At 43.1% G+C, this 23,012-nt stretch overlaps 1 long non-coding RNA gene across 2 annotated transcripts; it reads left to right on the top strand.

Annotated features, from left to right (window-relative positions):
• Window positions 1–15,562: 15,562 nt before the first annotated feature.
• On the top strand, window positions 15,563–20,842 carry LOC140627484 (uncharacterized). Of its 2 annotated transcripts, XR_012026199.1 has the most exons (3): window positions 15,563–15,715; window positions 18,562–18,743; window positions 20,638–20,842. It is a non-coding gene; the product is annotated as an uncharacterized lncRNA (long non-coding RNA). The 2 variants fall into 2 exon arrangements; XR_012026198.1 differs by lacking the exon at window positions 15,563–15,715 and having other exon boundaries at window positions 18,326–18,743.
• Window positions 20,843–23,012: the final 2,170 nt, after the last annotated feature.

Raw genomic sequence — 23,012 nt, 5'->3', positions numbered from 1 at the left:
CTTCATTAAAATCAAAACTTCTGTGCTGATGGGATGCCTAGGTGGCTCAGCATTTGAGTGTCTGCCTTTGGCCCAGGGAGTGATCCTGGGATCCGGGATCAAGTCCCGCATCGGGCTCCTTGCGGGGAGCCTGCTTCTCCCTCTGCCTGTGTCTCTGGCTCTCTCTCTCTCTCTGTATCTCTCATGAATAGATAAATAAAATCTTAAATAAACTTCTGTGCTACTAATGATATCACAAAGACAGCCAAAAGACAACCCACAGAATGCGAAAAAAAAATTTTGGAAATCATGTATCCTAACCCTAACCCTTACAACTCAATAATAAAAGAAAATCCAACTTAAAAACGGGCAAAAGAGAAGTACCTGGGTGGCTCAGTGGTTAAGAATTTGACGTCAGCTCAGGTCAAGATCTCAGGGTCCTGGAATGGAGCCCCATGTGGAGGTCCGTGCTCAGTGGGGAGTGTGCTTGAGATTCTTTCTTCGTCTCCCTATTCCTCTATCCCTCCCCTTCTCTATAAACAAACAAACAAATAATTTTTAAAAAGTGTACAAATAGCTGATGTAGGAGAAGAGAAAAATTGTCCGTCTGCCTTTCTAGATTTTCTATCAGGGCCTCTGTAACAAAAGACAGATTAACAAGAAAAAACATACAAATTTATCTAATACAAGTTTTATGTCACACGAATGCTTGCATAAGGAAATGAAGACCTGATGAAGTGGTTAAAGCAAAATGCTTTTATGCTCGGTTTGATGAAGAATGGACAATCCTGGGAAAACGTGATAAGGCAAAAAGGATATGAATAAGTAAACGGAGGTGGCATGTTCTGAGCCCCCTCACCAACAAGTACATGAAGAGGAAAATAGAAATAAAACCACAATGAGATGCTACTCCACACCCACAAGAATGGCTGTAATAAAAAAGAGGGGTAGTAACAAGTGTTGGTAAGGACATAGAGAAACTAGAATGTATATACATTGTTGGTGCAGCTGCTTTGGAAAAGTTTGGCAGTTTATCAGAAAATTTTTTTTAAGATTTTATTTATTTAGTTATGAGAGACACACACAGAGAGAGAGAGGGAGGCAGAGACACAAGCAGAGGGAGAAGCAGGCTCCATGCAGGGAGCCAGACGTGAGAGTCGATCTCGGGTCCTCAGGATCACGCCCTGGACTGTAAGCAGAGCTAAATAAACCGCTGAGCCACCTGGGCTGCCCAGTTTCTCCGAAAATTAAACATAGTTACTATATGACCCAGCAGTTCCACTCCTAGATATGTCTGGGAGAGGAAAGAAAACATATTTACACAAAAAGTTGTACACAAATATTCATAGCAGCCTTGTTCATACTAGCCAAAAACATGGAAACAACCCAAATGTCCATCAGTTGATGAATGGATACATTAAATATGATATATCTATGCAATAGTATATTATTTGGCAATAAAACCAAATGAAGTATCTCTGTATCTTACACCATGGATGAACCCTGAAAACATTATGCTAAGTATAAGAAACCAAGCATAAAAAGCCACCTATTGTAGGATTCTGCTTATATGAAAAGTCCAGATTAGGCAAATCCATTAGACACACAAAGTAGGTTATTGATGGCCTAAATTTGGAAGGTTTGGGGGGAAATGGGAAAGATTTTTATGGAGTATAAAGATGTTCTAAAATTAGATTGAAGGGGCACCTGTTTGGCTCAGTGGGCAGAGCATGAGACTCTTGATCTCCGGGTTGTTAAGTTTGAGCCCCAGGTTGGGTGTACAGATTACTTAAAAAAAAAAAAAGTCTTTAAAAATAAATAAACAGGGCAGCCCGGGTGGCTCGGCGGTTTAGGGCCGCCTTCAGCCCAGGGTGTGATCCTGGAGTCCCGGGATCGAGTCCGGTGTCGGGCTCCTTACATGGAGCCTGCTTCTCCCTCTGCCTCTCTCTCTCTGTGTGTGTCTCTAATAAATAAATAAAATCTTTTTTAAAATAAACAAACAAGACTGTAGCGATAATGACACCAACCTGTAAGTATATATATATCTCTATATTTTTTTAACCTTTAGATATATTAAAGCCCAGTCAGTTGTTCATTTTAAATGACTCCCACAGTGTGTTAATTATATCTCCATAAAGCTATTTTTGAAAAAGAAAAGCAAAAGCAACACAACGTGTATTTGCTCCCTAGCAAGTAGCTTGCTAAGATAAATGTGGAATGCTAGCGGGTCAGCTTGTACCTGGTTTTCAAAAACGTTTGTTTGTGAACACCCTGATTGATGAGTTGCAGCTGCACTAGGAGGGATGTGACTTGGCACTTACTCTCGGAGACAGTGCACCACGCAGAGTGTGCACGTAGCTGCTCAATCGCAGGGCTGGCTGCCCTGAGCCCAAGCGCTGGGCGGCTGGTTCAACGGAACGCTCCCCGCTGAGCATGCTCAGTGTCTGGGGCGACCGGGAAGCCGCTGGAGCTGCGTGGCCCCGGCCCAGGAGGCAGCTGCTCTTTGGCACGTGCATCGCTTGCTGCGTGTCTGGTAAAGCTCTGTATACTAGCGTGTGGGGAGAAATACCACAAAGTGTAGTGCAATCGTGTATTTAGCTGTACTAGTGAGTGATTCACTTTGGGTGTCCAAATTCCAGATGATCCTGAATTTCTGTATACTTCTCTGCACTTTCTGATTTTTTTTTAATCTATAAGATTTTACTTATTTTTTTCATAAAATGAGTTGAAAAACAAAAGTCTTTGCATTCCTTGGCTAAAGCCTACGTGGTCATGGTGAGTCTGTTAATGTCTGATTGAATTTCATTTGCTATTATTTTATTTATAGTTTTTCATCCAGCGCCTTCTGTTTTCTTTTTCCCCACTACATTCTTCAAGATTGGGTTTCAGGGTTTGTAGCGTTCTCATACAATGAATTAGAGAGTTTTCCATGCTTCTCTATAACCTGGAACTGTTGGTTGAGTATAGAAAGAATCTGTTATAGAAATAAAATATATTTTTTAAAGATTTTATTGATTCATGAGAGACACGGAGGGGGGGAGGAAGAGACACAGGCAGAGGGAGAAGCAGGCGCCACGCAGGGAGCCCCACGCGGGACTCGATCCTGGCACTTCAGGATCATACCCTGGGCCGAAGGCAGGCGCTAAACCGCTGAACCACCCGGGCTGCCCAGATTCTTTTTTTTTTTTAAGACTTTATTTAGGAGATCCCCGGGTGGCTCAGCGGTTTAGCGCCTGCCTTCGGCCCAGGGTATGATCCCGGAGTGCCAGGATCGAGTCCCGCGTGGGGCTCCCTGCGTGGCGCCTGCTTCTCCCTCTGCCTGTGTCTCTGCCTCTCTCTCTCTCTGTGTCTCTCATGAATAAATAAATTAAATCTTAAAAAAGAATACGTTATAGATTGGTGCTTTATTATAAGAGGATATAACTCAGGAACAACCAGATAGAAGATGTGCATAAGGCAAAATATGGGGGAAAGGGATGTGGGGTTTCCAGTGGGCAACCCTCACAGCACTTCCTCCTGTTCACCAACCCAGAAGCTCTCTGATTTTTTTGTTTTTCGGTGGAAATGATATATTAATGCTCTTCAGAAAAAACAAGCCTTGGGGCGCCCGCTGGGTCAGTCAGTAGAGCCTGCGACTCTTGATCTTGGGTTTGTGAATTCGAGTCCCATGTTGGGTTTAGATATTACACTTAAAAAGATTTTTGAAAGGGCAGCCCTGGTGGCTCAGTGGTTTAGTGCTGCCTTCGGCCCAGGGCGTGATCCTGGAGACCTGGGATCGAGTCCTACGTCGGGCTCCCTGCATGGAGCCTGCTTCTCCCTCTGCCTGTGTTTCTGCCTCTCTCTCTCTCTGTGTCTCTCATGAGTAAACAAATATCTTTAAAAAAATCTTTGAAAAAAAAAAAGAAAAGAAGAAATAAACCTTTACAAAGAGTTTAGTTTTTTTTCCACATCAGGAGATTTGCTAGTGAGGCTGTAACCCTGGGCAGAGGAGTCAGTGGCTGCTCAGCAACCCCCCCACCACCACCATTCTGCGTATCCTGCAGAGAGGGTGCTTGGGTGGGGCTGCTGAACTCTGGCACCCACTGTTCCAGGGGAGGCCCCACCCCGCTGCCACAGTTCTCACTTTTCATTGTGTAAGCGTGAGAACAGTCTGGCATGGAGAATCCGAAGAGGTGGAGACTAAACTTTTGGGATCAGACACTAAGCAGGCTGAGCCTAGGTGCCAGCTGTGTAAGGGAGTGTGGGGAAGGGCCACCTGGCTGGCTCCCAGAAACAGAAGTCCCCTCCATCCAGTGGGAAGTGAGTCTGGGTTTCGTACCCCCAGCCCCCTCGTCCAGTGCGCCTCCCCCCCATCCACACAGGAGGAGCCTTAGGTTCCAGTTTGTTGCCAGCTGCCCTGTAGAGAGTTCTTGGGATCATTCATCGAATATTCCTGCTTGTCTCTCCTCACTTTTAAACAGTTATAGTGTACTGGCCTTTGTTTGGGCAGGGAGTGTCTCTCTCACAAGGGTTCACAAAATACTGAGATTTGAGAATAATATCATTAGGCGATCAGACCTTCTCAACCAGATTTTCTTTAGTAGTCTCTAGAGATGTCAAAATGCGTGTGCTGTTTTATGTTATTTTTCTTTCTAGCACTCAGATTACTAAAGCTTTCTGAACAATCCCTCTTAGAAATGTGCAGCTCCACCTCAAACACAGACTAGTTTTCATCTCTAGCCACAGGAGGGCGCACAAATACATTAATCAAGTGAAGTTCGGTCTAAAAAATTTGGGACAATACTACCTCCGGTTGAGAAAAAAACCCATGCAGAGCATGGCACACTTGTTAGTGTAGAGCCACGCAGCCCGACAGAACTTTCTGCGGTGATGGAAGTGTTCTGTATCTGTGCTGTCCAGTCCATCAGCCACTAGCCACATGTGGATACTGAACCCTCGAAATGTGGCTAATGTGACTGAGGAAATGAATTTTTATTTTAATTATAAATTTAAATAGTCACATGTGACTAGTGGCTACCATATTGGACCACGCAAGTCTACAGCACTAGACTCCATAGGAATGTTGGTTTTTCTGACTGGCTTTATGTGTTGACATTTAAGTAATTTTGGATCTAACAACACTAACTTGAGGCATAGAGGAAACTCACATTGATGTTCTAGTCATTGGCCAGCTAATGTGCCAGGTATACTTGCACACCTACCTTGCTTGACTTACTATGCACCTAAGAGATGGCTATTATGTCCATTTGATGAATGAAGAAACAGAGTCCAGAGAGTTAGAGTAAATGGTCCAAAGTGAGAGGCTTGCCAGATATATCCATCTAATATTTTCTGAGTGCCTACAGTGTGTCAATAAATAAATCAGCTAGGCACTATCGTAGACACTAGAAATCTGCAATAAGAACCAATGTTTGCTATGGGGGCCTTTTCAGTAAATGCTATATAATATTTCCTGATTTATCGGAGAATCACTTGTATATTTTTGCATATCATGTTCTCAGAGTTGGAAGAAACTTCCAGACTAACCGTTAGCACTATCTCTGGTGTATGAAACTATCACTATGAGCTCTGACCTAGGTCAAGGGCTAACTGGGTTTTCCATTTTCAAATCTGTCACTAACTAGGCCTATGACCTTAAGTAGATAGTTTGCCCTTCCAGGGTTAGAATTTCCTCATTTCCCAAACAACACTGTTAGCCTAGGAGATCTCCAAGGGCTATTTTGCATTTCATTGATTCTGAAACTCACATTATTTTCACCAGATTTTATCTAATGATCGATGGCACTTCACAATACAGTTGGCAGCAATTTTTCTTATACAAAATAATGGTATATCTTATAATCGTGACACATTAGACTAGATGAAATATGTTCTGTGTGATTTTAGAATATCAGTAAAAATATTTATCTTTACATTTATTTTAATATACATTTTTAAATCCCCCCGAGGCAAAGACAATGACATTCTACAGTGATTCTAAGTACAGTTTAGAATATTAAACTGCATGTCATAATCAGTGCTCCTCCAAGTGACTAAGACATGGCATGCAACACGCAAACTCAAAAATCTCCAGTGCAGTTATGACTCACACCCCATAGAATTGAAGATCAGCAGGATTCATCTTGGGCAAAGTTGGGAGTGGGTGCGGTTTTGTTTTAAGGGTTTCCCATTCTTTTCCTTTCTTTCTCTTCTTCAGGTACTCAAAGCTCTTAAGTACTTATCCTCTGTGATGCCTTCTTCCCTTTCTTCTGCCTCAACCCCCATCTCTACCAATTACACTTGAGAGTCAATAAATTATAGGTATATTTTCTCATAAGGATTTATGACCAAGGAAATCGCTTGGTACCATGTTTAACAACCAGCTCTCTGGGGGTGGGAGTGGAGGAGGGCCTGATTTGTAGCATTTGCCAATTTCTGTGGATAAATACCCCTACGATGACTGCTGCTGCTGATTTTAAGATACTGATATGACATCAACCATTTTGTAAAAATTCTGAAAACTTAACAGTTCCCTCTCATGAGTCAATATGACCCTGCCCCAGCATACCAGTGCTTGGTATAGATCTGATTATTCCCTTCATCTGCCACAATCCTGTGATGGTTCCTGATTGCCTCCAGGATAAAAGCTAACTGACTACTCCAGCTTGATATTTAAGAACAAGAGAGGATTCAGGTCTTGCGGGTCCTGAAGATTATGCAGTTTGGAGGCCCAAGAACAATTCAAGAACAATAACAAATTTAATAGTATAATATTAGGCACAAAAGCAATTAATTATTTGGAATGAGAAAAGAAATCATATAGCAAATTACAAATGTTAAAAAGCTGACAAAGACCAGAAACACCACAAAATATGAAAAAAGAATCACATGATATGATTGGAAGAACTTTCCACTGACATGCTTCTGGCTCTGGACATTTTATCTTTTTTTTTTTTTTTTTTTTTTTAAGTAGGCTCCACATCCAGTGTGTGGCTTGAACTCACAATCCTGACATCAAGAGTCACATGCTCTACAGACTGACCCAGCCAGAGGCACCCAGCTCTGGATCTTTTTTCTTATTTCTTGGACTCTTGTTTCTTGGGGATCCCTGGGTGGCTCAGCGGTTTGGTGCCTGTCTTCGGCCCAGGGCCTGATCCTGGAGACCCAGATCAAGTCCCACGTCGGGCTCCCTTCATGGAGCCTGCTTCTCCCTCTGCCTTGTGTCTCTGCCTCTCTCTCTCTCTCTCTCTCTCTCTCTCTCTGTCTCTTTATGTCTCTCATGAACAAATAAATACAATCTTTAAAAAAAATAAATCTTGTTTCTTATCCACTACCCTCCCTGCCCACTGGGTACTGTACACATGGTCATATTGCCATATGCCCTCTGGACCCTCCGCCGTAGGCCATGGGAGTATTCTTGGGAGCCATTCCCATGTGGGGTGGTTATCAATGATCTAACCATTCATGGAAGCAATTGTAAACCATGTAAGTACATCTCTCTGAATCCTACCAAAATGTGTCTCCAACTCAACTTCCCCTTAGCTGGGCCTCCAAAGCCTGTGGCCACTCCAGTGCCACCAAGCATGATGGGAAGTGCATCAGTCAGGGTTCGTGGAGGAAGCAGAACTGCCATGGGTGATATATAGTAACGGACTCATTATAGGCTCAGATCTTTGGCAGCTGTGGAAGCCAGTGGACAAGGCTGTGTGGGCTGCTGCGCTGTGTCTGTGGTCCAACCGAAATCGCTATAGATCATCGAGACCAGCAGTCGGGAAGGAGAGCTGAAAGTAGGAGGACATCTGGTAGCCCCTGAAGGAGCTGTGGGCCCGAGTGCTGCCCAGGCCCATCTAAGTGTGGGGGGCTCAGAGCAGCGACCCCATGTGCAAGCTGCCACAGTGCCTGGCGCCCTGGACTAACCTTCAGAGCTTTGAAGCTGTGGCTGCTAATTCACACCTGACTCCCACAACACGTCTCTAGTGGCCGTGCTAACCTGGAACCATACAGCGGGAGAGAACATAGTTCCAGCCTAGCTAAGTTGATGCTGGACAAAGCCACCACAGGAAGTGTGAGAGAGGGGAAATGGAATGGAAGGACACAGTGTTTTAAATTGATTTCAGGGGCAGCCCAGGTGGCTCAGCGGTTTGGCGCCACCGTCAGCCCAGGGCGTGATCCTGGAGTCCCGGGATCGAGTCCAGTGTCGGGCTCCTTGCATGGAGCCTGCTTCTCCCTCTGCCTGTGTCTCTGCCTCTTTCTCTCTGTGTGTCTCATGAATAAATAAACAAAATCTTTAAAAGTAAATAAATAAGTTGATTTCAGCTTACGCACTTTAGTTTTGCAAACTTAAACATATGGCCACGTTGCTAGGCCTTTAAGCTTCGTTAGCTTCATGAGAAACCCATCCTGTTAGAAGAGTAGCATGGAGTTCCAACCTACCAGACTCCTACCAGTTTCAACTTCACCAGACTCCTTTCCCTTTCCCTGTCTGTCTCTGTGTCTGTCCCTCCCTCTGTCTGTCTCGTATTCACTGAGCTCTTATGCACCAGGCATGTTCTAGGCTTCAGGGATCTAGCAGTGAGCAAAGCTGGCAAAACTCTGGACCCTGGTGGAGCTCACATTCTAATGAGCTCCACTGGCCAGAACAAAGAAAGGTATTTGCACATCAGATGGTCCTAAGGCTTGCTCTGGGGAAAACTAAAGCAGGGAAGGCCTTGAGGGAGTGGGGGTGGGAGTGGGCAGGGAAGAACTGAGGGGGTCAGAGAAGGCCTCGAGGGAGTGGGAGTGGGATTGGGCAGGGAGGAACTGGGGGGGTCAGAGAAGGCCTCGAGGGAGTGGGAGTGGGATTGGGCAGGGAGGAACTGGGGGGGTCAGAGAAGGCCTCGAGGGAGTGGGAGTGGGATTGGGCAGGGAGGAACTGGGGGGGGTCAGAGAAGGCCTCGAGGGAATGGGAGTGGGACTGGGCAGGGAAGAACTGGGGGGGTCAGAGAAGGCCTCGCTGAGGAGATTAAGCAGAAATCTGAATGAGGGGACAGAGGGAGCCACATGGCTATCTGGGACACGGTGTCCCTGGCCAGGGAACGGGCGCCAAGTGCCCGAGGCCAAGCGGAGTGAGCTTGCTTTGTTCTAGCAGAGCAGCTCCCGCAGCTCTGGCAAAGGTGGGAGAAGAGGAGAGGCGGGCGGGGCGGGCTGGAGGAGAGGGTGTTGTGCTGAGCGAAGGCAGTCAGTCGGAGAGACAGCTGCCCTGTGACCTCACTCACGTGTGGAATTTCAGAAACAAAACAGATGAACATAGGGGAAGGGAAGGAAAAAAAATAAGATAAAATCAGAGAGGGAGGCAAACCATGAGACTCTTAACTCCAAGAAACAAGCTGAGGGTCGCTGGAGGGGAGGGAGGGGGCGGGATGGGGTAACTGGGGGGGGGCGTGGAGGAGGGCACCTGACCGAGGAGCCCTGGGTATTATATGCAACTGATGAATCACAAAATTCTAGCCCCGGAACTAATAATACAGTATGTGTTCATTAAATTGAATTTATTTAATTAGAAAAGATTTTATTTATTCATGAGAGAGAGAGAGACACAGGCAGAGGGAGAAGCAGGCCCCCCGGGGTAGCCGGATGCGGGACTCGGGGACTCGATCCCGTGACCCCGGGATCCCGCCGGAGCCCAAGGCAGACGCTCAACCGCTGAGCCAGCCAGGTGCCCCAACTAAATTGAATTTAAATAAGAAATTTAGGAAAAAAGAAAGGAGGACGGGGGCTGCCTGGAGGGCCAGAGCCGGCCAAGGGGGGCAGAGACGACGTGGGGCTCCAGTTAGGAGACCTGCACGTAATCGGGAGCCGCTCACTGCCCTGGGCGCCAGGGACATTTAGCCCAGCAACCCCTTGCCCACCTGCTCTGCTTTTTGTTGTGTTTATCCGCATCCACCCAGATTGTGCTTCCTGCTTCCTCTTGGCGTGTAGGCTGAATTCGAAGGCAGGATTTTACTTCGATTTCATTTTTCAAAACTGATAAGTTTGCAAGATTTCCTCCCAAACCCGATAGGAGAGGGAGGGGGATCGCTAAAGTGAGATGTTTTCAGAACGGAAGAACAAGATCTCATGATGGGGGGCTGGGCTAGGGCTCGCGTGCCCCTGAAAGGGGGTGCCCCCCAAATGCCCCACTCACCTCATCCTAGTCCTGGCCCCGCAAGTCCCCCCAAATGACACTAGAAAGGGAAAATTAGTAACTTTAAGGCAGAGAAACCTGGCACACACCTCACCAGTAACGGGACAAGCTGACCTTATGTGGTACCCCAAGAAAGACACAAGATCTTTTTTGTCTTCTTTTTTATTTATTTATTTATTTATTTATTTATTTATTTATTTATTTATTTATGCATGAGAGACACACAGAGAGAGAGGCAGGCAGAGGCAGAAGCAGGCCCCCTGAGGGGACCCCAATGCGGGACTTGATCCTGGGACCCTGGGATCACGCCCTGAGCCGATGGCAGACGCTCAACCACTAAGCCACTCGGGCGCCCTGACACAAGACCTTTTATGTGGCCTCCCCATCCAAAAATGGGTAACTCCATCTAATCATGAGAAAACATCGGACAAACCTAGATCAGGGGACCTTCCATGCCAGAAGTGACCGGGCCTCTTTACAGCTGTCAATGTCAAAAAAGGCGAGGAAGGCCGAGGAACTGACTGGAGAGATGTCCGAGGTACTCCTGGATTGGGCCCCGGACGGGGAAAAGTGCTTCAAAGGACATTATCGGGACAGTGGGGGAGAATCTGAACATGAATTGTAGCTTGGATAATAGTATATCAACATTAGATTTCCTGATTCTTGTGATTGAACTGTGGTTATATGAGAGAATGCTTTTTATTACTGAGAAATACACTATGAAGTATTTAGGGGGTAAAGGGGCATGAAACACTCTACTAAGGATCAACGTTATGTACCTGTACGTATCTGCATCTATCTACAATCTAACTGCTACCTATCTATTGAGAAATTGATAAAGGAAGTGTGGCCAAATGTTAACAATTGATGAATTTGGGTGAATATGGGATTTCTTTGTACTACTTTTGCAACTATTCTGTAAGTTTGAAATTATTTCACAAGAAAACAATTTTTAAAAGGCGGCTCCAATTTTAGACTCCTAGAGGAATGGAATGGAGATGGCAATTATTCTTTATAGCAGCTATCAATCCTTGGCTTTCAAAATAAACACAAGTGTTATCAAAGGGTCATCTTTCTGCAACAACGCGGGGGAGGATAAATCATTAACTTTTTGATAGCTTTGAACTCGCAGTTCCCATTTGCATCCTAAGTCCACTAGTTCTGTCAGAGTGGGCACTTAATCAAGGCACAAATAGTTATGAGTTCAAATGACTAAAATGATTCTCTTTAATTGCTTGACTGGACAGAAATGCACAAGGAAAAATTACTTTATGCAACAATAGCCTGTTATTAGAAAGTGAAGTGCCTTCACGTACAGGCATGTATTTTACATTTTTCTGCAGCACTGGGCGGAATTTGGCATAGGGCTTTGGATACAATAATAGCCTGTCAGTTCTCAACCTTGGCTGCACATATCATCTGGGGAGTTATTAAAAAAATATCGATGCTTGGGTCTGCCCCCCTCCTCCCAAATTTGACATAATTGGTTCTGTGGTGCAGCCTAAGAGCTTTAAAAGTATCCCAGGTGATTCTAACATGTGGCTACGGGGAGGAACTGACCTAGTGTCCTTCACTTCTTTTCTGGACAATTGTAGTAGCGTAAGAGATGCTGGCCACAGAGCAGAGGTAACTCCACTTGGGAAGGCAGTGTCATGAGAAGCAGACAGGATCAGTACAACGCATCTCTCCTTCCTCTCAACTCCCATACAATTTTCATTCCATGCCACTTAATAGGTTTTTTTTTTTTTTACTTTTTTTTTTTTACTTTGGGTTATAGTTATTTGTATTTATATTTTCTTCCTTGCTAGACTGCAGACTCCTGGATCACAGGATTCATGGGAAAATGACTGTGTGCTATTGTCAGGTTAAGACAATAGGACCATTGGGGCGTCTGGGTGGCTCAGTGTTTTTTTTTTAAAGATTATTTATTTATTTATTCATGAGAGACACACAGAGAGAGGTAGAGACACAGGCAGAGGGAGAAACAGGCTCCATGTAGGGAGCCCGATGCGGGACTCGATCTTGGGTCTCCAGGATCACACCCTGGGTCAAAGGCAGTGCTAAACCGCTGAGCCACCCGGGCTGCCCATCAGTGGTTTAAACGTCTCACTCTTGATTTTGGCTCAGGTCCTGATCTCAGGGTCCTGGGATGGAGCCCTGCATGGGGCTCTGGGCTCTGTGGGGAGTCTGCTTGAGATTCTTTCTCTCTCCCTCTACCTTTCCCCCCACTCGCACACTCTCTTGCTAAAATAAATAAATCTTAAAAATAAAAAGACAGGGATCCCTGGGTGGCACAGCGGTTTGGCGCCTGCCTTTGGCCCAGGGCGTGATCCTGGAGACCCAGGATCGAATCCCACGTCGGGCTCCCGGTGCATGGAGCCTGCTTCTCCCTCTGCCTGTGTCTCTGCCTCAATCTCTCTCTCTCTGTGACTATCATAAAAAAAAAAGACAGTAGGACACTGTTCTGATCTCTTAGGAGGCCAGAAACCAGTCTTTAGCCCTTTCTTTAGTGCTACTGACATGGGACAGTGTTCATCTGTGTGATGAAGAAATGCCAAAATATTCAGAATCTAGTACTTTGACACCCAGTAAAATTACATGTATAGAAAAAAGACTGAAAGGAAGTAAATAAAAATATTTTTTTAAATTTTTTTATTGGAGTTCGATTTGCCAACATATAGCGTAACATCCAGTGCAACAAATCAAAATGTTAACAGCAGTTGCCTCTGGTGCATATGATTACGGATGACTTTTTTTTTTCTTTTCTGTATTTTACACGAGTATGCATCGACTTGAAAGTTATCAATAGAAACTAAACACATCAAATATTCATCAATCAATAAATTCATCATGATTACTTGAACAAATCTAATGCTGAAAAATTCATTGGTCATCTTTGGTGCATTTTACAAAATCAAATGGTTATTTTTAAAGCTGGTAAAAAGCCCGGCTGGCTCAGGTGGTGGAGCATGTGATTCTTGATCTCAGGGTTGTGAGTTTGAGCCTCCTGTTGAGCATAGAGGTTATTTAAAGATAGAATCTTTTTTTTTAAGATTTTATTTATTTATTCATGGGAGACACAGAGAGAGAGAGGGAGGCAGAGACACAAGCAGAGGGAGAAGGAAGCTCCATGCAGGGAGCCCGACGTGGGACTCGATCCCGGGACTCCAGGATCAGGCCCTGGGCTGAAGGCGGTGCTAAACTGCTGAGCCACCCGGGCTGCCCAAAAATAGAATCTTAAATAAATAAATAAATAAATAAACAAACAAACAAACAAACAAATAAAGCTGGTAAATGAAGGGAAAGAACCAATTATTTATCCAGCTTTCTTCAATGCACTCTACCTCAGAATGAACTGTACTACATTTTGTCTATTTATTCACTGGTTGGTGAACATTTGGGTTATTTCCAATTTGGGGCTATTTTAACAATGCTGCTATGTAGGCACCTAGTTGATTCAGGCAGAGGAGCATGTGACTCGTGACCTTGGGGTGGTGAGTTCGAGCCTCATGTTGGGTGTAGAGATTACTTAAAAATAAAATCTTTTAAAGAACACTCCTCTGAACAGATGAATACAGGTTTTGGTATAGACATAGTTTAATTTCTCTTGGGTACACATCTAGGAGTGGAATCGCTGGGTCATATGGTAAATTTATATTTAACTTTTTAATAAACTGCCAAATTGTTTTCCAGAGCAGCTGCACCATTTTACATTCCCACCAGGATTCTACGAGAGTTCCAAATTTTCCACAATCTTGCCAACTTTTGTTATTGTCTGTCTTTTTGATTATAGCCATTCTTATGGGTGTGACGTGATCTATCCCTATGGTTTTAATTTCTGTTTCCCTAATGATGTTAAGCATCTTCTCATGTGCTTATTGGTCATTCATTCATATGCTTTGGTGAGATGTGTATTCAGATCCTCTGCCCATTTATTATTATTATTTTTAAAGATTTATTTATTTATTTGAGAGAGACTGAGAGAGAGAAAGAGCACCAGCGAGAGGGGCAGAGGAAGAGGAGGATCTCAGGCAGACTCCATGTTGAGCACGGAGCCCATCATGGGACTCAATCTCATGACCCTGAGATCACGACCCAGGCAGAAACTAAGAGTCAGACGCTTAACCCACTGCACCAGCTGAGCACCCCACCCATTTTAAAAATTGGGTTATTAGATTTATTACTGAATTGTAAGAGTTACTTATATATTCTGGATACCAGTTCTTTACCTGATACCTGATTTGCAAACATTTTCTCCCAGACTCGTGGCCTCTTTACCTGATACCTGATTTGCAAACATTTTCTCCCAGACTCGTGCATCTTGCCTATGGATGGTACTCCATAAGAGTATATATATCAAAGGAACGGTTTAGCTAACTAGGCCTGCTCCACCAAGTTGATCCATTTCATGGCCACAGGCTGTTGCTCTAACCATTTTGCTTCTGAGTTTACTAAAATTGTATTTATGATTTAGCAGCTGTATTCATAAGTGACATCAGCTGGTAATTTTCATTTTTCAAGTCTGTATCAACCAAGGTCAGTTAGGAGACAGAAACCCCACCAGTTGTTCAAACAAAATATAGCATGATCTCACTTATATGTGCAACTAATATAGTCAAACACGTAGAAGCAGAGAGCAAAAGGGTGGTTGCCAGGGGCTAGGAGGAGGGGGAAATGGGAAGATGTTGGTCAAAGGATACAAAGCAGTCATGCAAAATAAATAAGTTCTGGAGGAAAAAAAAAAAAAAAAGTGTCCTGGAAGAAGGCTCTCGTTATGTATGGAATCCAAATTGAGTTGAATTATATCAATTGGGAAAAAAAAGCTTTTACCTAATACATTTTCTTGAAAACTTGTAATTACCTCTTTAGCTTTAAGAGAACCCAGGAAAATCACTGTTAAAGGGACATCTTCTAATTCTATATTCCATTCTAAAATAAATAATAGGTTATAATTTGAAAAAAGAATTTAACATAAACAAATGTTATCTTTGAAAGGATAAAGAGAGAACTCTAAGGAGTCATGGATGAATGAACAAAAGGAAGAAATTGGAATTATTAAAACCTAGAGGGGTGCCTGGCTGGCTCAGTCTGTGTAGCATGTGACTTTTGATCTCTGGGTCACGAGTTTGAGCCCCACATTGAGTCTAGAGTTTATGTAAAATAAGTAAGTAAATTAAATCTTTAAAAAAAAATCCTGAGAAAATTGGAGGAGGGGACTGAGACCCAGACTTTGGGGGGTGGTGCTGCCAACTGGTGCTGCTATCTCTGCTGTTGAGATGCAGCACCAAGGACGCTAGCTCTGCAAATGTTGGAGGAGCTGCCAACTGGATTCAGATATTTCTGTGGGAAAGAACTGTGGCTGCCAAACTGCAAGGAGCAGATAGGGAGGAGCAAGTCTCTTTCTCCTTTTCCCAGCCTTTCAGTCTCTGTCTCTGTCTCTGTCTCTGTCTCTGTCTCTGTCTCTGTTACTCCCCCTGCTGGCAGATATGTTGTTTACAGAGTCCCAAGCCCAAGCATCAGCCAGAAAGAATATAGGACTGGTTTGGAGCTGGGGACCAGAACCTACTCTTTGATACAAAGTCATAGAAAAATAAGGTAGTACTTTCTTAAATTTGCCATAAATTATTACAATTTCTATAATCCTAACCCTTCCCCTATCAGCTGTGTGGTTTGGATGAGTTTTCTTAAGCTTCCATTCCGTTTGTTTACTGATCTATAAGAGCAATAATTCTGTACCTACCTCTTAGTGTTATTATTTGAAAGTTTCAGATAAATTCTCTAAGAAGCACAACAGTTCTGGGTAGTTGCATTTTCTGAAAGTCTTAAAAATCCCGTCCCTCCTAATTAGTTCCCAATTTGTTGTTGTGCCAATTTAGGTCACATCTGTTTTCACCGAGAAGCATCTTGTGTTTACCTTGTCCAGAGTCAAGAGGACTAAGCCCATCTGAAACTTAATGTGTCCAGAACTGAACTTTTGTTTTGTTTTTAAAGATTCTATTTATCCATGAGACACAGAGAGGCAGAGACACAGGCGGAGGGAGAAGCAGACTCCCTGCGGTAGGGGCCCCATGCGAGACTCAATCCCGGGACCTGGGATCACGACCTGAGCCAAAAGCAGACGCTCAACCGCTGAGCCCCCCAGATGCCACCAGAACTGAACTTTTGATCCTCGTGTAGAACCTTTACCTCGTGCCCTGTTCAGTTGTCTTGATCTCATTAAAATTCCATACCAACGGATTGTCCGACCAGAAACCTTAAAGTCATTTGTGATTCTACTTTCTACATCTGATCCATCAGCAATTTCTTTTAAATATGTTTTAAATGGGGGCACCTGGCTGGCTCAGTCAGTACAGCACGCAGTTCTTGATCTGGGGGTCATGAGTTCAAGCCCCACATTGGTGGTGGGGGGATAGAGTTTACCTACAAAAAGTGTTTTCAATGAAAATTTTTTTTTTCAAAGATTTTATTTTATTCATGAGACACAGAGAGAGAGAAGCAGAGACACAGACAGAGAAGCAGGCTCCCTGCGTGGGACTCGATCCTGGGACTCCAGGAACCACTGAGCCACCCAGGTGTCCCGAAAAAATGTTTTAAGTGATTAAACATTTAACTAATTTTGTGATTCATCAGTTTTATAATTGTAAGCCCCTGAGTATAACTTTTTTTTTCTCATTTCAGATGAATTAGAATGATGTGTTTTTCCAAATCTGATGGCACTTATATAAGGGTTCATACAGATTTTTCATACCACATTTAATTAAACACTTTAGAATAATTTTTTTAGGTTTAAATACAAATAGCAATATAATTTTCCTTTGTAGAAACTCTTTACATATATTTTTTGCCATTTTGATCTAGGGATATTTCATGGTTTATTATTATTTTTTTTTAATTTTATTTATTTATTCATGAGAAACAGAGAGAGGCAGAGACACAGGCAGAAGGAGAAGCAGACTCAACGCAAGGAGCCCGATGCGGGACTCGATCCTGGGACCCCAGGATCACACCCTGAAGCCGAAGGCAGACGCTCAACCGCTGACCCACCCAGGCATCCCTGGTTTTTTTTTTTTTTTTTTTTAATTTTTATTTATTTATGATAGTCAGAGAGAGAGAGAGAGAGAGAGGCAGAGACACAGGCTCCATGCACCGGGAGCCCGACGTGGGATTCGATCCCGGGTCTCCAGGATCGCGCCCTGGGCCAAAGGCAGGCGCCAAACCGCTGCGCCACCCAGGGATCCCCCATCCCTGGTTTTTTATTATTAATGAAACAAGTGAAACTATTTGATAAGTGGATTTTTTAACATTTTCATTTGATTTGGTTCTACCTCCAAAATATGTCTTCAGATCTCTCCAGTCCTTTCCATCTTCATAGCCACCAGCCTACTCCCAACCACCATTATCACTCACCTGACCAGCGCTCCTACCTGATTCTCTCACTATCAACCCTAACCATTCTAATCCACTTCCAACAATCAAGAGATATTTGATTATTTCTTTTTCCTGCTTAACTCTTCAATACCTTCCCATCATGCTTTGAATAAAATACAAACTTCTTACCCTAGTCATTAAGACCTTACATATTTGGACTCCTGACTACCTCTCAGGCACATTTCATGCTCAATATGTATGAAGAACATTCTGCTCTTCTTTCAGTTTACTGAACTTGCCAATTTTTTGTTCCACCTCAGGGCCTTTGAACTTACTGTTCTCTTTCTGCCTCTTTACACACCATCTCCACCACTCCTCTTCCTTTGAGTTGAGCTTTTATGTCATTTGCCCAGGGAGACCTTTGCCAACCATTCAATCTAAATTGGCCCCCTCCCTATTATTTTCTAATCCAATGTGACACTCTGCTTTCTTCCTAGTGCTTATTGCACTGTGTGAACTTTCTCTTTTCTTGTTTATTTATTTGTTTTGTCAGTATCCTTCATTAGACTGCAAGCTCCAGAATATGAGGACCATTTTTGTCTTGTTCACTGTCCTGTCTCTAGTAAATAGGACAGCACCTGTCCCTAAAAAAGATACTCAAGATTTATGGACTAAAAAATAAAATGAAGGGACGCCTGGGTGGCTCAGAGGTTTAGCACCTGCCTTCGGCCCAGGGCATGATCCTGGGGTCCCGGGATGGAGTCCCACATCGGGCTCCCTGCGTGGAGCCTGCTTCTCCCTCTGCTTGTGTCTCTGCACCCCACCCCCCATGTTTCTCATGAATAAATAAATACAATCTTAAAAAAAAATGAAGCTTTTGTTTTCCACCTGGAAGGCTGGGAAATGAGCAAAGAAAGTGGATGAGACTCCTTAAGGTGGCTGAGACAATGGTCAGGCTGACTTTACTATCTAGGCATGGGCAAGGTCTGAGTTCTACAGGTGCGGAATGGGTGGGAATGGGTCAACTTGGGCTTACGCACTTTTAGTTTTTTTCCCCCTTGTTTGGAGGTTAGGAGGACCAAAGTGTTGTGAGGTGAGATCAACTAGAATTATCTATGCAAGTTTCCTTATCTGTCAAATGAAGAAGAGGAATGTGAAGATTGCTGAAATAAGTAGGAGACCTGCAGAACATAGCCTGTAGAGGAGCATGGGCAAGATCAGGGGAACTACTTAGCAGAATGCTGCAGCAGTCCAGGTGAGTGTGACTGTGGTTTGGACTGGGGTGGCAGCAGATGTAAGAAGTGGTTGTATTTGAAAAATACAAGAAAGATTTTGTGATGAGGTATTAACTAGACTTCTTACTATTTCTTTTTTCTTTAAGATTTTATTTATTTGTTCATGAAAGACAAACACAGAGAGAGGCAGAGACACAGGCAGAGGGAGGAGCAGGCTCCATGCAGGGAGCTCGATGCGGGACTCGATCCCAGGACTCCAGGATCACGCCCTGGGCCCAAGGCAGTGGCTAAACCGATGAGCCACCCAGGATCCCTGGCTTGTTGCTATTTCATTTGATTTTTGTTCTATGAACTGTTCTATGAACCCAAGTCACCCTGCCCTGATATTCTATTTACACTCTCTGTTGTTTTTATATCCATGAAACTCTTTTTTTTAAAGTTTATTTATTTATTCATTTAAGTAGTCTCTGCACCCAACGTGGGGCTCGAACTCATATCCTTGAGATCAAGAGTCACATGCCCTTTCAAGTGAGCCAGGCAGAGGCCCCCAATATCCATGAAACTCTTGAGCAAGTTTCTTAAAATCTCCAAGACTTAAGGTACTCATCTGTAGATTGGAACAATATTGCGGCATAAATTCCCTGGTGATGCTGATGAAGAATTTTTGCTAGATCAAACTTTAGTCAGGCTTTTGAACCTTCTCCTAGGCCCATCTGTGCACTTCCTTATAAAATCCAGTTTTAGCAAGATCCCCTAAGTCAGTTTATCTCCTCCATCTGATGTCTGATCACTCTGGCCGGCCTTCAGTGAGAATCCTGTTAGGGTAGGTTTAGCCAGAGTTTCCCTTACCCCTGATGTTTCCTCTTTGAAATTTTCTGTCCACTGACTGCCATCCTGCTATAAATTCTCACTAGGCCATGCTGTATTTGGAATTGAGCCTGGTCCTATACTTAGGTATCTTTTCCCTATTGCAATAGTCTTGACTAAAATCTTTTTTTACCACTTTAAATACTGTCCAGCTCTGTTTTTTTCTTTACGAATGCCCAGGGGTAGTCTTCCAGGACTTTAGGCCTCCCATCAATAATCTTCATGTGGTAGGCCCATTCTGAAATATGGACAACTGATACCTTCTCAGTATTTGTAAATTGCTGTGCAAACATAGATTCAAACAGATAGCTACTTCTGGACATTTCCCATATACAAATTTTGAAGCAGAAAAAAAATTTTTGAAACAGTTGTTGTGTGGATTATTTGAAGAAATCATTTTGAGAAATCAACTATCCCAGTGCTTTGATAGGCACTGAGAAAATAAGACTTTCCAACTCTTCAACTTTATTAATTTTCAAAGAAATAATTAAAATTAAAATTAATTATTTTAAAAATTAAAATAATTAAAATTAAGAAACCAGAATTGACTTCTTACCCAAATTAACAAAGAGAGAAAACAAACAAACAGCAAAAACCCATGGGCTTTTGAGGCTTTGGTGAAACGGGTACTTAGTGTTGATGGGTGTGTAAATTGGTATGAAATCGTTTGTGAAAGTTGTCAGTATGCGTTGGTTCTAAAAGATATCAATTGATCCAATTGCCCTACTTAATGGGAATATTCTGAGATTGAGATTCCTCAATTTTCAGAAAGCTGTATGCTTATGAAGGATCATTGTAGCATTTACCTAATTGCCCCCAAAGAACTAAGAAATTAGGATTCATTCACTGGATAGAATATTATTTAGCCATTAAATACAGTATTTTTGAAGATTAAAAAAATTTACTAATATACTTGTTTAATACAATTTAAAGAGCAAGATGCAAAATTGTCCATATAGAATTGTTATAACCATATAGAAAACAAGCCTGTGTAGAGAAAAAGATTGGAATAAAAATACTAAAAAAGCTTATAATGGTTTTATTTAGGTAGTACATCTATGGGTAACATGTTTCCTGGGATCCCTGAGTGGCGCAGCGGTTTAGCACCTGCCTTTGGCCCAGGGCACGATCCTGGAGACCCGGGATCGAGTCTCACGTCGGGCTCCCGGTGCATGGAGCCTGCTTCTCCCTCTGCCTATGTCTCTGCCTCTCTCTCTCTAAATAAAAATAAATAAAAATAAAAAAACAATAACATGTTTCTTTCTATCTGATTTTCTCTGATGAGTGCATATTAATAGGAACTATTGCTCTAGTACAACATCACTCCCATATATGGTCTAGGTGCTCATGTTGGCTGGAGTGACGAGGGTGGCCACTCACATGTCTCAACAGACTAGCCTGAACTTATTCACGTGGTGATGGCTACATGTTTCCCAGGAACAGGAAAAGCACAAACACTTCAAATCTCGTGTTTATTGTTGTCCCATTGTCTAAAGCAAGCCACACGGCCAAGCCTTGAGTCAGAGTGGAAGGGGACCACCAAAGGAATGGATAAAGAGAGGAGAACGATGGCAACCATTTCGCAAACAATCTGCCACAGTGTTTACCTTAAAAATAAAACTGTCAGTTATTTTACTAGCAAAAATGGGTTTAGTCGGGGATAGCAGAGAATTGCAATTCAGGAGAAGCAAGCTATGGCAAAACCATGGGCAAGTCCAAAGAACAAAGGAGAGGAATGCTCTTTTATAGAAGAAAGGAGAAAAGTCCATTGCAGTAAATTGGGAGCTAGAAGTATAGTGACATCTCATTGAGTTGTGACTGTGATCATTGGGCTGGGCTGTTGCTGGGGAGGGAAGGAGGGGGAATCTTTCTCTTCCTGGGAGGAAGAAAGAACTAAAATAATACTAACTTGCAATGTACAGCTCTTCCTGTTGGTCTGCAATTGACAAGGGTGTGAGAGCTCCCCCTTTGGCCTACTTAGTGAAGTTTCTTTTATTAATTTTCACAACAGTAAATATTGACCATAATGACCACCCTGAATCAGGATGACCTAGGCTAGGAAATACATATAAATAAGCAGCCCATGGTTTATGAGTCCTTGTGAGATAAAGTTCAAAGTCCTTAGCTCTTACATATAACTGTCTGCCCCACATTATCTCACTCTACTCCTTTTCCCCAACTCATAGCCACAGATACCAGGTAACTGAGATTTTTATACTTATCTGAGCATACCTTCTTATTCCTCACCCTACATCATTGCTTCTGCTACTACAACTGGAATACAGGCACCCACCCTGAGTCTGAGACACTAATCTGCCACCGATTTTTGAACATGTTTCAAGAACAAGGTGTACCACCTTAACAAAGCCCACCTTGCCCTTCAGATAGAATTGCATGTTCCTTCTTTGGAACCCTTAGAATCACATGAAGTTTTCTAATTTTGCATCTATGTAACTTTAGTGTTCATTTGTTAGCATGCTTGTCTCCCTTTTTGTAGACTCTAAGATCCTCAAAGACAGATTATATTTTTCTCATTTTTCTTTTTTTTAATTTATTTTTTATTGGTGTTCAATTTGCCAACATATAGAATAACACCCAGTGCTCATCCCATCAAGTGCCCCCCTCAGTGCCCGTCACCCAGTCACCCCTACCCCCCGCCCACCTCCCTTTCTACCACCCCTTGTTCGTTTCCCAGAGTTTGGAGTCTCTCAAAGGCAGACGCTCAACCGCTGAGCACTCAGGCGCCCCTCTTTCTCATATTTCTATCTCATGAATCTCTTAGCTATTATTGGGTGATAAATGTGTGAAGAAAGATTCAAAATGAAGTAAGCATCACTAAAAACGCCATTCAAAATAGCACCAAAAGGAGATTGAGCAAGTAGGGCCTGTATACCTCTCCTGTTTCAATTCTCAGTACACTATAAACTTTTGACTTTTTATCAATTGCAACTCTCCATCTCCCCAGAACACATCCTCCTACTTTGGACTGAAATAGAGATAATGTAACACCTGTTAGCTAAATAGCCAATCGTGTATCATCAGTCAGTTTAAACTCTGCCAGCACAGATTATAATTCTTTCAAAACATGTTATGTAACTTTGTGAGTTTTGCATTATACACCTGCACTCTCTGCTCACAATTCAGAGCACACTTTCAGTGATTTGGGGCCATTCTGTGTCTTCTGGATTACTAACCTCAAATTAGTGCTTTGGTTGCTTTATAGCCTCTTCTTGACTGACAAATGTTTGAATAAATTGGGTTTGTTTTGCTTTTCTTTTTTTATGATTTTATTTATTTGAGAGAAAGAGAGCCAGAGCAAGAACAAGAGAAAGAGAGAGAGGATGAGCAGGAGAAGGGGCAGAAGCACTCCCCGCTGAGCAGGATGCAGCATGTGGCTTGATCCCAATCCAAGGACTCTGGGA

Source organism: Canis lupus, chromosome X (genome assembly GCF_048164855.1).
Source record: "Canis lupus baileyi chromosome X, mCanLup2.hap1, whole genome shotgun sequence".
NCBI classification, from domain to species: domain Eukaryota; kingdom Metazoa; phylum Chordata; class Mammalia; order Carnivora; family Canidae; genus Canis; species Canis lupus.
Note: the sequence above shows the minus strand (reverse complement) of the source record. Positions and strands in the feature narration are given on the sequence as shown.